The following is a 17,832-nucleotide window of genomic DNA, read 5'->3' as shown; positions in this document are numbered from 1 at the left end:
TATTAGATTATGTCCTTCTTCTCCCATCTAAATTCTTACTGTTAAGGACTAGTTACAAAGACTTCAGTTATGTTATTTTGTAAATAATTTTAAAAAATTGCTTGTTTTTATTTTGCAAAAATTCCCCCAGTATCCCTTTATCTTTTACTAAGTTATTCTATACAACAAATAAATTTTTTTGATGGGGCAATTGGGGTTAAGTGACTTGCCCAGGGTCACACAGCTAGGGAGTATTAAGTGTCTGAGGCTTAGATTTGAACTTAGGTCCTTCTAACTTCAGGGCTATTGCTCTATCCACTGTGCCACCTAGCTGACCCAACAAAGAATTTTTTTAAAAAGAAAAAAAGGAAAAAAGAATTTGCAAAACTGAGTAACACATTGAAAAAATATGAAGATAAATACAAATGTTCTACACCTATAGATTTCCATTTGCACATAGTAGTTGATGTAGTGATAGTAGAGGGAAAGCATATTCTTATTTCTTTTTCTTAGAATCATGATTGCTTTGAGGCAACTAATTAGAGCAGTGGCTAGAGCACCAGCCTTGAAGTCAGGAGGACCTGAGTTCAAATTTGACCTCACACACTCCAATTGCTTTAGGGGGAAAAGAATCATGCTTATTCCTTGTGATTTTGCAATATTCTCCTTTGTGGTTGCTATTCTTTCCCTTCACATTGTTGTAGTTATTTTGGTATATTGCTTTCTTGACTGTTCATTTTTCATCACTTCATGTAAGTCTTTCCATGATTATCTATAGCCATCATTTTTTAAAAATAGCAGATAATATTCCATTACATGTATATACCACAATTTATTTAGTCATTCCCTAATGAATGGGCAAATATTTTGTTTTACAGCTTTTTGTTGCCATATAGACAAAAAACTGGCTTATATGTGTTTTGATATCTTTAGAGATTTTATTCTTATCAGTGACTTCCTTGGGATATGTGCCTAGAAGTGGAATCTCTGGGTCAAAGAGTATGGGCATTTTAGTCACTTTATTTGCATAATTCTGAATTACTTTCCAAAATAATTTCATTCATTTACAACTCTACCACTTATGTGCTAGTGTGCCTATTTTCTCATAACTCTTTCAACATTGACTTTTCCTATCTTTTAATCACTTAATATTGATTAGCTTTTACAAAAGTATGTTTACTTTGAAGATAAAGGCAAAAATAAAGTATAAGCATATTTTCCCTAATGCCTCAGAGTCAGATTCTCTCCTATACTACCTTCTCTTTGGGGGAGAATCTTCTCACCTTAGCTCAGTTCTTACATAGCATTGATTTTTACCAAGTTCACATCAGAAAACAACATTGCTGTTGGCCAAATTTTTGACTTTGCAGTTGCTAGTCTGGATCACCCCAAAGATTGCTTTAAAAAATTAATTAATTTTTAAAGTTTTTTTTTAATAATATTTTATTTTTCCAAATACATGTAAAGATAATTTTCAACATTCATTTTTGTAAAACTTTGTATTCCATATTTTTTTCCCTCCCTTCCTTATTTCCCCCCTCAAGGCAGCAAACAATCTTACATAGATTAAATATATGCTATCCTTTTAAACGTATTTCCATATTTGTCATGGTGTACAAGAAAAATCAGACCAAAGAGGGAAAACACAAGAAAGAAACAAACAAAAATATTATGATTCAATCCACATTCAGTTTTTATAGTTCTCTCTCTATATGTGAGTGGTATTTTCCATCCCAAGTTTATTGGAAATGCCTTGAATCACCACTTTGTTGAGAAGAGTCAAGTCTATTACAGTTGATCATCACATAATCTTGTTGTTATTGTGTACAATATTCTCCTGGTTTTGCTCACTTCTCTTTTGCTACTTGTTTTTTGTGTGGTATCTGTGGGGGTTGGCTGCAAAAACTGCCTTGGAATACTGGGCCTTTTTGACCTTTAGAGACTCAGAATTCTGGAGGTTACAATCATTTCACCTAATACAGGATAAAAAAACCCTCAACAAAACCACATGCAGACCCCAAAAATCAAGGCCTGTCTCTTGTGGTCATATCACCTCAAAAGGGTAAAATCCTCAAAATCTCTCCTCTTACATCATATCCTCTTACCAGGCAACTAGAAGAACAAATTCATACTTCTAGGAATAGAGTAGCCTAAAGGAGTAAGGCAAGAGAGACTATGCCTCTGAAACCAATCAGAGTCTCCCATTCACCTCCAAGAGGACCAGAACCAACCACAATACATGCCTTTTAAGGCATTTCCCTTACATGTCAGTGTGACTGTTTCAGAAGCAAACTCCCCAGCCTTTCTATGTGAAGAGATGCCATCTAATACATTTTGCACATAAGTAAAACCCTTGTTACATTATCCCTATTTGAAAAATTTGCCTCTGGGGGCCAAAGGGTGATTCTCCAGTTATGATCATGATTATGGAGGCTGAAAGATAAATGTGAATATTAAGTGAGACCCTGAGGTAGAAGTGTCTCCTCTACCCAGGGGTGATAAAGACATACCATTTAGTTCACAGCAAGATCATTACCATGATTCAACCGGAAGAATGATAATGGCTCATTCCTTGGAGTCTGGATAGAGTGTTAAGAAGAGGGCTGTCATCAAGAAAATGTTATTGGAAGAATATTATTCGTCTAAAGATGACTCCAAGACATATTCTGACTTGATCAAAAAGGAAAGCAATAAAAAGCACATGAAAAGTTCACAAAAATCAGGAAAACTCATGATTATAGTCATTTATAAGTCTGGCCAATCACTTACATGGACTGTGGGAGAAAAAGAGCTATTTGAACAAGTCTGGACAAATTTATCTGGAGGTAGACAAAAATTGCAAAACTAATAGGTGGCTGTATTGTTTTACACGACTTACTCAGGACTACTTTAATAAGACAAATTAGATGGTCTGAAAAAAGGCCTGCCCAAGCAGAAGAGCAGCAATTATCTTCAGGCCTCAGATGAACTTTCAGGGGGAAATGTCCTAGTCCTCATTAGGCTTATGAGCATTTAATGAATGTAACTTCAATGCTGTAAAAATTGAGACATCATCTGATGATGAAGAAGTGAACATTGCTAATGAATTAGATGAATTGTTTCACATCCCCCAAGGAATGTTCTTTTATTTAGTGTTTTCATTAAGACAGATCATAAAAGAGACCCTTGAGGGCTCACTCCTCCCAAGGGATGAGAGCATGCCATTTCTGCTACTCCTAGGAAAAAAAACTTTCATAGTCTTTCACAAGGTTGAAGGGAAACACTCTTTTTCTTGAGAATTGCTTCCTGGTTGCAGAAGTCCAGCAACAATGATGGGAGAACGGATTCATCACTTGATCAGACATCTGAAGGAAGTTCCAAGCAGGATCGAAGAGGTCTATTCAGAGCTTGGTAGATCGATGTCCTTGATAGGGAGATGCTTTTTTATTCTTTCTGCCAAGAAGGTGAGACAAGTCAAGAGGATGGGGAGGAGTTCAAAGGGCTTGAACAAGAGCTAAAAGTAAACAGAAATGCTTTTCAGGAAGAAAAGAAGCAAGCCATTCTTGAGTTTTTTGAGGAGCACCAGACTAAGACACCAGAATGATATTCGAATATTAGAAACTATATTGGAAAAATGCAAACTGAAATACTAGTAAAAGACCTTGGTGTTTTCAGACCTGAAGATCTGTGGTGATGTTAACTATATTGAATATATCAATTTTGGATGTGAGCAGACTTTATATTACAGACCACACACAACCAGCTGATAAGACATGAATCAGGGAAGAAAGAGATGCCAAAAAAGTGTATATTTAGACAGCTAGCCCATTGATATCCAGGTGACAAGAGGGGTATCATGGGGGAACTGATGTGATGCAAAGAACTTAGAAAAACAGACATTTGGGTATCTCTCAGTTGATATAAGAACATTAAGGAACCAGAACAAGGGAAGATGAAAAAAAAAAACAAAAAACAAAACCTATGAACTCTCCCAAAGTGCTCAGGAAACTCAAAAGCTTTTTTGACTCTTCCAGCTGATTCCTTGAAGTCTCTTCAGTAAAGCAAATTCCAGGTATAAGTGGTTTCAGAAGCACTTTAAATAATGGATTTGCATAAGAATTAGAAAATGAGTGGATACTCATCAAGTGGGGAATGGCTGAGTAAATTATAGGATATGAAAGTAATGAAATATTACTGTTTATAAAAAATGATGAGCAGACTGATTTTAGAAAAGCCTGGAAAGATTTACATGAATTGATGCTGAGTGAAGCAAGTAGAATCAGGAAAACACACATAGCAACAAGATTGTGTGATAATCAACTATTGTAGACTTGGCTTTTTCAGCAATTCAGTGATCCAAGGCAATTCTAATCAACTTTAAATGGAAAATGCCATCCACATTCAGAGAGAGAACTATGGAAACTGAATGTAGATCAAAGCATACTATTTTTACCTTTTTTTCTTCTATTTTTTTCTCATGGTTTTCCTCTTTCATTCCAAATTTTTTTTCTACCAACATGATGCATGTGGAAATATGTAAAAAAATGAATGTATAAATATAACCTAAAAAAAAATGGATTTACATCTTTTCTTTTCTTTAAAAAACTAGGCAACTGGGGTTAAATGACTTACCCAGCTTATACTGCTAAATGTTAAGTGTCTGAAGTCAGATTTGAACTCAGGTCCTCCTCACTTCAGGGTCCTTACTCTATCCATTGTGTCATCTAGCTGTTCCCCCCACCCCCCTTTCATGTTTTTATGGCAGCAGTGATTGATCTCTTAGGAAGAAGATATATTGAAGTTGTTAAGGTAGTTGATATCTGTGCAGTTGAACCTTGTAATTGTCTAAATATACAACTACAGTTTGAGATGAACCTTGTATTCCAAACTCAAGCTTTAGAAACCTTGGCTTCCAGAGTGTGGTTGGATGATACTACTCTTATCCTACTTTTGATTTTAACCCTTTATTTTGAGTATAGACACCAAACCAAATACTAGAATTCTTTTTCCAGAGGTGGAAAAATGTTCTTTGGTGTAGAGAACTCCCAGGAAGCTAGAAACTTTGGTAACTGGGATGTTCCCCTCCTCCTAAGATTAATCAAGAGTGCATTTAAGCTTGAAATCACTGGGGCATTGTGAACTTTACATAAGATTGAGTCCCCAGAAACTAATAACATGCTTTCGAGAATTAGATCACAGAAAACAGAAACCAAGATTGGTCACAGAACAATCTTTTTCATAATAACATATGGTTTTAAGATATATAAGCAGCATGATTTCTCTTAATAAATGACTCTTTTGAGTTATCAGCAACCCCGCCTCTTTTCAACTGCCACTATGCCCATTTGTGTTGTGCTGGTCACAACAAAAAGCTCCCAATGTGGGGCCCTGATTGTGTCAGGCCCTAATCCTATCAGACATTGATTGTGTCAAGCAGCCCACAAAGGAAGCAGAGACTTGATGAGGAACCTGGTACCGAAGATGATCTTTTAGTGGTTGGTACCCCCTGGGTAGCCGGAGGACAAAAGGCCTTAGACAAGGTAAGGGGAAGACTCCAGTAGGGCAATTCACGTGCCCTACAGATCACCTGCCCTACAGATCACCTGCACTACAGATCACCTGCACAGCTCATCTATTCTTTCACTTTTCTGAGCAAACAGAGAAGTAAAACAATAGGAGGGAAAATAATTACAGGATTGCAGAATGAAGGATAAGATCTTAAACTTTTACAGTTAATTATGTTAAAAAGGGGAGTAAGGGCTAAGAAAAATAAGTTAAGAGCATTTCTACAGGATATTTACAATAATGTGCCGTGGTTCCCCAGTGGTCCCCAAATCACTATCAGTGAATGGGAAGCCATAGGAGAAACTTTATACAAAGTATGCAGAGAGAAAAGCCCTCAGATGGTCTCTTCTGATCCTCTCCCTTTGTATAACATTACAAAAATTTGCTTATCAAAACCAGGAAAAGTAGAGGGTAAGAATAGAACATTGAAAATCATTCTTTTTTATTTTTTATTTATTTTTTTATTTAATAGCCTTTTATTTACAGGTTATATGTATGGGTAACTTTACAGCATTAACAATTGCCAAACTTCTTGTTCCAATTTTTCACCTCTTACCTCCCACCCCATCCCCCGGATGGCAGGATGACCAGTAGATGTTAAATACATTAAAATATAAATTAGATACACAATAAGTATACATGACCAAAACGTTATTTTGCTGTACAAAAAGAATCAGACTTTGAAATATTGTACAATTAGCCTGTGAAGGAAATCAAAAATGCAGGTGGGCATAGATATAAGGATGAGGAATTCAATGTAATGGTTTTTAGTCATCTCCCAGAGTTCTTTCTCTGGGCGTAGCTGGTTCAGTTCATTACTGCTCCATTGGAAATGATTTGGTTGATCTCGTTGCTGAGGATGGCCTGGTCCATCAGAACTGGTCATCATATCATATTGTTGTTGAAGTATATAATGATCTCCTGGTTCTGCTCATTTCACTCAGCATCAGTTCGTGTAAGTCTCTCCAGGCCTTTCTGAAATCATCCTGTTGGTCATTTCTTACAGAACAGTAATATTCCATAGTATTCATATACCACAATTTATTCAGCCATTCTCCAACTGATGGGCATCCATTCAGTTTCCAGTTTCTAGCCACTACAAAAAGGGCTGCCACAAACATTCGTGCACATACAGGTCCCTTTCCCTTTTTTATAATCTGAAAATCATTCTTAATAAACAAAAAAAGGGAGGGGGGAGAAGTCCTCCAAGAATAGATTTGCTAAAGCACTATATACCATTAATTATCTCACATTGAATAACATGTCCCACACCCCAGCTGGCTTGGTTTTTTCTTTTCTATATCATTTTTCCTCAAACAAAGAGAAACAGAAAAGGTTAAAGGGTCAGCTCTGTCGCCTGGCCCTCCTGTCACAATATGTAATGTAGAAGGATGTTAACGGGATATGGAGGGGCCCTGATAAGGTAATAATTCGGGGTCGAGGTTTTCTTTGTATTTTCACAGATAAAGGAGACACATGAATTCTGGAAAGATGTAGCCATCCTGTCCAAAATGATCCAGAGCATGAAGATAAAAGAAAAGAAGACTTGTAGAAGCTGCTGGTACGCAAGGGGAATGGGGGCAGCATGGCTCCTGCAACTGGCCTTAGTGGGGGCACAACTTAAATTGGGAGAGGGAAAAACTAAAACCTTCTGGGATATTATGCAAAGCCCACCTTGGGTGAGAATGGTTGAATGGGGAAAATACATTCCTGAAATTCTATTGCATGGTAATGGATCTCAATATTTAGTGAAGTAATTTGGTATTAATGAGCATGGAGGGGAATTAAATACTTTGAAAATTAAATTTAATTTTATTGGACTTACTAAAGATCCTCCCTTATGAGTTACTACAAATTCTAACTTTGACATTTTTGTTATATAAATATAAATTTTGTTATATACATATATATAAATATAAATATTTTGTTATAAACATGATCCTTTTCACAGGCTTTTGGCTAGTAGGAATGTTGCAACCATCTAATTGTGTAAAAATCTGTAGTGCCACCAAGCATACAACATTTCCTCAATCTAACAACCACTGTTATGAGTATATTGATTCAAAACTGTGAAACAGCAACTCTCAGTTGGGAATTCATATATCACCTTGTCTGGATCAGGACCTCTGGGACTCTGAGGAAGCTGATCCTCCTTTTCTGGACTGCAGAACACAGCAGGAACTTTTGTCACACAATTTGTAATCAGATTTATGTGTCCTGGCATAATGACTCTCATGATTGCCATATACATGGGGGATACCTCAAACTGAATTGGTGGGGAAATAATGAAAAGGGTAATGATCATGTTTGGAAAATCCCATTACTGTTTGCTCTTATAGAGGGATATTATCAAAACAGAAATAAGAATGTATCATATAATGCTACAGTGCGTGCATGTTTGGGTAATGATTATGCTTTCATGTGGGGAGAAATTGGCCAAGTTACAATAGCAAAAGTAGAAGGAGGAGTTTATAATGTTACTTGCAGGGAATACAAGGTTTCTGAAAGCAAAAGAAGTAAGGTTAATACTTGTATTGTGTTTGTTATTATGAAGCCTTCATTTAATGTTACCTCTACAGAGTGATAATTGGTATCACACTTGAGCAGATTATTCTTTGGAGAACATTGAACATTTGCTTAGCAAAAGGAGAAAGAAAAGATGTATTTCATGTATTGTTTTTGGTATAATTACATTAACTTCTATTTTACTTTCCAGTACCTCATGCTATATTTGTAATTACTATTCAAAATCAAATGGTTCAAGCTAATTATTTGCATGAACTTACTCTGAACATCTCTAAAAGGTTTGCTATACAGAATAAAATTAATAAGGAGATTTATGAAGCTATAAATCAAGTAAGGGAGTGTAATGTTCTCTCTAAAATGTAATGTTCCCTGTTGAGGTTTTTTGGGGTCTCTGGAGGCAGCCTTCATTTCAGTTCAGTAATTATTACACAAGTAGCCAGGGATTAAAGTCCAAAACTTTTATTATCTCTTTCAAAGCTTTGTCTCTTTTCCTGGGGCTGGGTTAGCTTTCTTGGAGGCCTAGCTCTCTCTTTGGTTCTGAGAGCTTGAGCTCCTGCCTCCTTTTTTGCCCTCTGAATCTTTCCGAATCCAAAGGTTTGTGCTTCAGCCTCCAGCCACCCCAAAGGTGGCCAATGGAATGAATCTGTCTCACCCTCCGAGAACTTCTAGTGTGCTTGTCTCTTTTTTGGCCGTGAGAGCTTCTTCCTTATATACTATACATTGAGTCTAAATCAATTATTATATTAGTAGGAAACCATTATTTGTTGTAGGATTAAATCAATGCTAAACTAGATTTAACCATTGTCTCCTCAATTCCACTTAGTACCTTGTTTCAAGTTCTGGCCCATAATGAGGGAGGGTGTCCTCTAAATAGGACAAGAAATGAAAATATTGAGGATTAGACAAAGATTGGTGTGTGATTACAGATTCACTAGTTTCTGTATGATTAATAAGGAATACAATGAGTCAGAGTAGGAATGGGATAAAATTAGAAATCACCTTAATGGATTATAGGGAAATTCAAATGTTACCTTGGATATTGAAGATCTTCAAAAGATTGTTGATATGTTATATAAAGAATCACATGAAAATCTAGAACCTGTCCAGACTGCCCAAATAATTGCTGATTGGATTTATAGTAGATAAGGAACATTCAGTGCCACTGGGCATGAAATTATACTCATAGCATTTGCTATAATTTTCCTTATATGTATATCTGTGGACCTACTCTGTTTTCTGACCATAGTTAAAAGAATTGTGGAGAATGTCCACAGGCAGGATCTCAGACTTCAAGACTTGAGAGCACCTCAATAAACAAAAAAGGGAGTGGATAGAGTACTGGCCCTGAAGTCAGGAGGACCTGAGTTTAAATCCTGCCTCAGACACTTAATACTTCCTAGCTGTGTGACCCTAGGAAAGTCACTTAACCCCAATTGTCTCAGCAAAAGGAAAACAAAAGCAAAAAAAGGAGAGATGTAGAGGACTTCCAGAAAGCTAGAAACTTTAGTAACTGGGATGTTCCCCTCTTCCTAAGATTAATTAAGGTGCATTTAAGCTTGAAATCATAAGAAAACATAAGGTCCTGGGCCTTTTACTGGGGTATTGTAAACTTTACAGAAGATGGAGTCTCCAGAAAATGACAATATGCTTCAGAGAATTAGATCATAGAAGATAGAAATCAGGGTTGGTCACAGAACAATGCTTTTCATAATAACATATGGTTTTAAGATTATATAAGCAGTGTGATTTTTCTAAATAAACGATTCTGTTGAATTATCAGCAACGTCTCCTTATTTTCAACTGCCATTAGCCCATTTGTGTTGTGCTGGTCACAATTTGTAGATGGTCATTTGTCTAAATAATCAAAATAATCCATTCCCACATTCTCATATTACCTGCCTGATTATAACTGATGAAATTAGTTCAGGTGATATCTATTCCGTACATTACAAATTTAAAGTACCACAGAAGTTGGGAGAACCTCTATGAAAATTAGTGTTTGAAAAAATAAGATAGATGATTGAAAAATGCTGACTATCTCCCAGAGACATCCATCCCTCTGGATAAAATCTTTTACTGGGATTCTGACCTGACGTGCTTGTGGAAACTCTTGGTGTATATGAGGAAGACTTTGTGGAGTAATCGATTGCCACTTTGTGAGGAATTCTTGACTCAGAGAGAGAATTTCTTCTTCCCCATTGTAGAAGCAAAGCAGAGAAGGGCACAGCTGGAGAAGACTGCCCTGTGTGTCCACCATAGTGATAATTTTATATCTGAACATTTTCATTTGAAAAGTAAAATGGCATTTATAAAGATCCTCTCTAAATTTTTTTTTACAATTTTCCAGTTTCCCAATGTACTCTTCAGGGAGCAATGGTAGCTATGATATCAATGTTTTATCTAGTTAAAAAAATCCGGGGGGGGGGGGCAGCTAGGAGGCACGATAGATAGAGCACCAGCCCTGAAATGAGGAGGACTTGAGTTCAAATCTGGATTCCGATATTTAACACTTCCTAATTGTGTGACCCTGAGCAAGTCACATAATCCCAATTGCATCAAGGGAAAAAAAAGAAATCCAGACTATAACATAAATTCAGTCACGTAAAACAACATGAAATCAAAGATCTTTGGGCTTTCACCTTGAGGAAGGTAGTCCAAAAGTGATCCATAGCAATTATCTGGGTGGTCAAAAGGTTTATCTGTTAGAATTTTAATATTGAAGAAGTAGTGAGGTTGTTATTTTTGTTTTTGCTCTCCATTTTCATTTACTTGCGAGTTTCTTCACCATTTTTTTTTTTTTACCCAAACCACTGTTCTTTCTATTCAATCTCATGAAGTTTCTTTGCTCCTGTTTACAGTAAAAAAAGAAAGGCACATTTGGGGTGGAATGGAAGATAGTTGGGCAATAGATAAAAGCCTATCTCTTTCCAGCATATATACAAGAATCCTCAAATTTATGTGTGGGCAATATTTTTTTTTTTTCCCTGAGGCAGTTGGGGTTTGCCCAGAGTCACACAGCTAGGAAGTGTTAAGTGTCTGAGGCCAAGTTTGAACTCAGGTCCTCCTGACTTCAGGGCTGGTGCTCTATTCACTGCGCCAGCATATTGTTTTATAACATGGTTCATTTGGAATTGAAGATTGAGAGCCAAAGGTTTAGAAGGTGTAGCAACTTGCTATTAAGAAAAAGGGAAAATTAAGGAGTCTTGAGTTAATTTGGTTGTTGGCTGTGGAAGAAGCCTTCTGTTGGCTTCTTTCAGACTCTTCAAATTCAAGATTTCTCCTTGATGTTACTTAGCAACCTAAAAAATTTGCTGTAGGTTCTCTTTGTACTAAAGATCATCCCCTGCCTGCAAACACTTCACATAAAAAATATTTTTCTCTCTGTTGCTTTTAAGCAAGAGAGAAAAAAAGACAAAAAGAAGGTACCAAGGTAAAATACCCAAAACAAAATTTCCCAAAACAACCACTAATTATTTCTAGCTGACTTTTATGTCAGCTTCTTTTATGTATATGTATTAACACACAAACATGCATATACTGTAATGTACTTATATCCAGGTACACACATATGGCATGTACATATAAACACACATACATGAATTGATTTGACACAGGTTGACACAATTTGATTGTGCACATATGTGCACAATACATATACATATATATATATATATAAATGTACATATATGCAAAGCTGTAATTCTTTTCCTTATACTATGAACAATGACATTTTCTATCTTGATTTTGACAGATGAGACTAGTAATTCTATTATAACAGTTGCATGGCTGTATAATTGTGCAATTAAGTTCTAATATCTGTTGCATGGCTAGTACACTATGATAAAAAATTAAGTGAAAATTAACACTATATTTGGGCAGATGTTGGAAGGTTGGCATGAAATGATGGACTTAAAGCCTTTGGGGGAATCATATAATGAGATATATGGAATATGTAGAGGGACAATGATATTGAATGTGCTCTTTAAGATGCTGTAGAAAATTTGGTGGAAAACCTAAGTACTTGTCAGAACATATAAGAGTCCAAATAAGGATTCTTATATGTGTTTTGTAAATTGTTTGAAGCAATGGTACATTCTAGGATATCTGCATGGCTCCTTTTTTCTTTGGTATTACAAGACATGAAAGTCCTTTCCTGTGGAGTCCTTTACAAAGCTGCTCAGCTAAGCTTTTAGGGTTTGCTCTTCAATGGGCACAGTGATTGTTTAGTTTATAGCTAGTTGGTTGTATTTTCTCCTGCCAGCTATGATACTTCTTGAAGCTACTTCTGACCTCTGCTGCCTGGCTCTCTGTAGTGTGTCTGGGCAGGATGTCTCATTCAATTGTTCCTCGGAATCTAATTTCTTGAAGGGATGTCTCTTTCTGTGGTTAGATATCATCACATATTCCCCTTAAGAGATGAGGAGCTGGCCATTTTTTCCCCCTAATTATTACCTTTGTTGTTGACTGCCTTGAAATCTCGAACTATCTTTTGAGAACCACCAATCACTAAGAGAAAAATGTTTGAACTGGATAGCAGAAGGTGATTTTTTCCTTTTTAAGTGCATCCATACTTTTTCACCTGTGATTATATCAGGTGATCAAGGGGAAATCCAAGTCACTCCCTCTCGCTCATAGAAGATTTTAAAAAATAATGATACTTATATAATTTACATATTAAAATAATAATGACATCCCAACATCCTGGACTCACATGGCCTGCACATAAGACTTTCATAATGAACATAAGCTCATTTCTTCTCATTGGCTTACTTTACTCTGGCAAATCCACAAAGAGCCCAATCTTACTGGGCTCCATTTCTGACTTTTGGAACTTTCCCCACCATGCCACAGAAGCCTCCTCATCCTGAAGTACACTCTATTCTTGAGTTCATTTCCTCTCTCAGAAAATCGAACAGGATTATTTGTTTTCATATTTCATATTCTAATGATTTCTGAATGATTTTGATGTTTGGGTGGGAGAGTTTGTTGTAAAAAAGCCTGCAAGTTGGTGTTTTCTTTCTACTGAATCAAATGCTTTTTTGTTTGTTTGTTTGTAATCATAAACAAATAACAATCAGCAAACAATAGCAGCTGTACAGTATACAGAGCCCTGGGTTAGAAGTCATGAAGACCTATGTTCAAACCAAGTTTCATCTATTTACTAAGTGTGTGACCCATGGCAAGTCACTTAACCATGGCTTCAGATTTTCATCTGAAAAATGGGGATAATAATAATATCTACCTTGCAGAATTATAGTAAAGATCAAATGAATTAGTCATTACAAAGTACTTAATACAGTGTCTGGCACAAAGTAAGTGTTATGTAGTTGTTATTTATTACTGTTTTTCCTTAATAATAATTATCATTCCCTATAATTCCTAATTCATGTATAAATGACTCTCATAACATTTTTGTATAAATAGGAGAATAAGAATTGGATGGATAGTTAATAATGTTTTCTTTTTTTAAAAAATGTGTTATTTTTCCTTGTTATGTATATTAATTTTTTAAAACATACATTTCTTTATGAATCATGCTGGGAGAGAAAAATCAGATCAAAAGGGAAAAACCATGAGAGAGAGAAAAAAAATGGAAAAAAGAAATGAATATTATATATACTGATTTACATTCAATCTCTATATTTCTTTTTCTAGATGCAGATGGCATTTTCTATCCAAAGTTTATTGGGATTACCTTGGATTGCTGAACCACTGAGAAAAACCAAGTCTTTCATAGTTAATCATCACATGATCTTGCTGTTACTATGTACAATGTAGTCCTGATTCTGTCTGCTCCACTCAGCATCAATTCATGTAAATCTTTTCAGTCCTTTCTAAAATCAGCTTGTTCATCATTTTTTTTTTGAACAATAATATTCCATTACCATCATACACTATAACTTATTCAGCCATTCTCCAGTTGATGGGGGTAGTGTACCTGTTTCCCATAGTTCTTCAAACATTTGTCATTTTTTCTCTTTTGTTATCTTTGCCAGCCTGATAGAGATGAAATGGAACCTCAAAGTTCCTTTAATTTGCATTTTCCTAATTATTAGTGATTTAGATTACTTGGATTTCTTCCTTTGAAAACTACATGTTCAAATTCTTTAATGATTTATCTGTTGTACAATGGACATTTTTACTTTATCCTTGATCTTATTGGAAAAGTCAACTTCTGGGGCACCTAGGTGATGCAGTGGAGAGAGCACCAACTCTGAAGTCAGGACAACCTGAGTTCAAATCTGGCCTCAGACACTTAACACTTCCTAGCTGTGTGACCCTGGGCAAGTCACTTAACCCCAATTGCCTCAGGGAAAAAAAAAAGGTTAACTTTTCTTCATCATGTGTAATGTTTGCTTTTGAATTTAGAGAAATACTGTTTACTACATTAAGGACAGGTTTATTTATTCATATGATTTCTAAAACTTTAAAAAAGAAATGGGTATTTGATTTTTGTCAAGTTTTAAAAAACATTTTCAATAATATTTCTTCATTGTTTATATTATTAATGTGATTTATTATATTTATTTTATTCCTTATATTGAACTAACTGGATGTCTGGTGTAACGTCAATCTGGCCATAGTATATAATCTTTCTCATATGTTAGTTTGGCCCTTTTGATAATTTTTTTGGTATTAATATTAACTAAGGTATTAGTTCATATTTATTCTCTCCTTGTCCATCTCTCCATTTTATCTCTCCCAACTTTAGGTATAAAAACTCTATTTATGTCATATAAACATATAAGAATAGTCCCTTCTTTTCTTATTATTGCTAACATTTTATGTGCTATTGAAGTTAATTGTTTTTTGAATGTTTTTGATAGAATTCACTTGTGAATCTATCTGGTTCTAGAGACTTTTTTTCCTTTGAAAATTAATTTATATCTTATTCATTTTTTTCTAATGTCAAATTATTTAGTCTATTTCTTCTTTTATTAATCCTGGTATTTTATATTTTTGTAAATATACATATCTTTCCTCTAAATTATAATTTTTTACCATATTTTTTATCAAAAAAGTTTTGATAAATTTCTTGATTTCCTCTTAAAAACTGATCCAAATTCTCTTTTTCATTTTTTATATGAACAATTTCTCTCTCTTTTAAAAATGACCATAGCCAACTATTTATTTTATTATTTCCTCCCCCAAAATCACTTATTTTGTTAATCAATTTGATAGTCTTTTTACTTTCAATTTTATTAGTGTCTTCTTTAATTTTTCAGAATTTCCATTTCATTGTTTAGTTGGGGATTTTTGATTTGTTGTCATTAAACTCTTTTAAATTGTATGTCCAATTTACTGATATGTTATTTTTCTCTTTGGTTGATAAATGAGTTTAGAAATAGAAAATTCCCCTCAGAATTGCAGCAGGTAAATATTGTAAAATTTGATATATTCATTATTATCATATTTTTGATAAAATTTTCTATTATCTTTATAATTTATATTTTTGTCTTTCAATTCTTTAAAATTATTTTCAAATCTATTACTTTAGTTTTTTATGGGAATCTTTGTTGACTATAATTTTTTATTGAATTGTGATTAAAAAATATCTAATATTTCTGCTTATATATATATATATATTTTTTTTTTTTTGGTTGAGATCTTTATTTGTAAACATGCCATCTAGATGTCTTTATCGTTGTTGTTGTTGAACTATTTTGTTATGTCTAACCTTTAATGGCATCATTTAGGATTTTCTTTGCAAAAAAATTAGAATGGTTTTTCATTTTATTCTCTAATTCATTTTACAGATGAGGTCTGAGGAAAACAGAGTTAAGTGACTTGTTTAGGGTCACACAGAGAGTGAATGTCTGAGGCTATATTTGAACTCAGGTCTTCCTGACTTCAGGCTCAAGGCTCTATCTATTGTGTCATCAAAATGATTACATACACATACCCATACCTACACCCATACCCACACCTTCTCCACACATACATTCCCATCCCCAGCTATCTCTATATTCTACCAATATAAGTACGTAAATTCCTTTTTTTTCCCCATTCAATAATCACCAGAGATAATACTATCTTTAATTTTTTTCCAAAGTTTTATTCCTTTCTAATAGAAAATGGGATTTATGAATCTATTCTCCTAAGACTGTCTCTTGTAATCTAACTTTTTTTTTTTCAAGTTTAGATGAAGCAAAATAGGTTATGCCTTTTTTTTTTAACTCTATGTGAATCTTTTTGTTTCAAGTGTTTGCAAACAAAAATCATTAGATTTCTCTTTCTCATCAATTCTGCTATCTTCTTTCATTTTATAGTGACTTAATTCAATTCATACTTAGTTAAGAATATCAACTGTGTATTTTGTTCTATCATATACTCTTTACTTTTCCTTTTCTTTATTACCATCTTCCTCTTTATAAAGAAGGTGCTAGAAGAAAAGGGATTTACTTGATACTTATGATCTTATAACTGAAACAATCTGCTTCTAGTCTGTTACAGCTCTTTTCTTTTCTGTACCTTGTCCCGATCCCAGGTTTTACTATTCCCCCCTTTGTTTTTAATCCGCTCTTTATATTTTTCCCTGTAATATTTGATATGTTGTTCCCTTATCTATCCCATCCTTCCTTTTAGATTTCTCTCTATCCCTCCACTGTCTTTGTTTCCACTTCCCTTTTGAGTTTAATATATTTCTATACTGAGATTCTATATATTTATATATTGAGATATGTGTATAATTATATTCAGTCTTTCTTTATCTTATTCATATGAACATGAGGTCCATGAGATGCTAATTTCCCTTCACTTCTTCTGCCATGGCTATGTACTCTTAATCTCAGGCACATTATATATCAATAATTAGATAACAGCAATTTTCCTCATTATTTCCTACAAGTAAGTACTCTTTTCTTCCTATTTTCATTATCTTTTAAAACAAATAAAACTGAACAATACTGACAGGGGAACCCTGAAACTGTCTCTCTGACTTTGGGGGGAATGCTTGAAAAACTCCTTGAACCCTCAGAGAAGTTCTCCCCTGAGAAAGACTCGCCCTAGGGAATCAAGATAAGTAATTTCATTCTGTTATTCTAGAGGAGACCAGCACACCCCCCATTGATAACACTCACTACTGATGACACCTTTTATTGAGTTGAAGATTGGTCCAGGGACACTCATTCAATTGAAAATCTTCTATTCAATTGGAAGATTTTGGTCTGATTTCAACTCAAACTACCCCCAGCTCCCAGTCAAGATAAAATAGGCATTTGCTAGTTCAATTCTTCACAGAGGCCCAAAGCAGGAACATGCCATGCCAAGGAACCTCTCTCTCTCCTTGGCATAGCTGTCTGCAAGGACCCTCTGCCCTCTGAGAAGGGCATTCTCTTTTCGGCATTAACCCCTCTATCTTTCTGCCAGGATTTCTCTATACCCCTTGTTTATCTTTCTGTCAGGATTCCTCTGCTAGACTTTTACTTTTCTGTCCGGACCCTGCCACTGAGGAAGTCAGCCTCCTAACAAAAGTTGACTTTTCAGTGCCAATAAACTTCTTTTTGCCAGTCTAACTTTTTGGGTTTGTAAATTCTTTTATGAAGGACCTGCGCCGACCAGAAGGGATTCCCACAACTCTCTGCCCTGGGCCAAACCTCATCAATACCATTTTCAGATCTGCTGTCTTTTAAACTTTTTTTTTTCGATGACTCAAAAATACTAGAATTCTGAGAAGACCTTTCTTTCTTGTCTCCCATTAATATGTAAATAATTCATCACCATGTAATCCTTTTCAATTATATGAATATACATGACTTTCTGGGTTTATCTTGGTGTTTGTAC

At 34.9% G+C, this 17,832-nt stretch overlaps 1 pseudogene; it reads left to right on the top strand.

Moving 5' to 3' along the window:
* Positions 1–2,533: 2,533 nt before the first annotated feature.
* Positions 2,534–17,135, top strand: LOC105749697 (annotated as a pseudogene).
* Positions 17,136–17,832: the final 697 nt, after the last annotated feature.

This window comes from Sarcophilus harrisii, chromosome 1, assembly GCF_902635505.1.
Source record: "Sarcophilus harrisii chromosome 1, mSarHar1.11, whole genome shotgun sequence".
Classification (NCBI taxonomy): Eukaryota; Metazoa; Chordata; class Mammalia; order Dasyuromorphia; family Dasyuridae; genus Sarcophilus; species Sarcophilus harrisii.
This window is presented reverse-complemented; position numbering and strand designations above follow the sequence as displayed.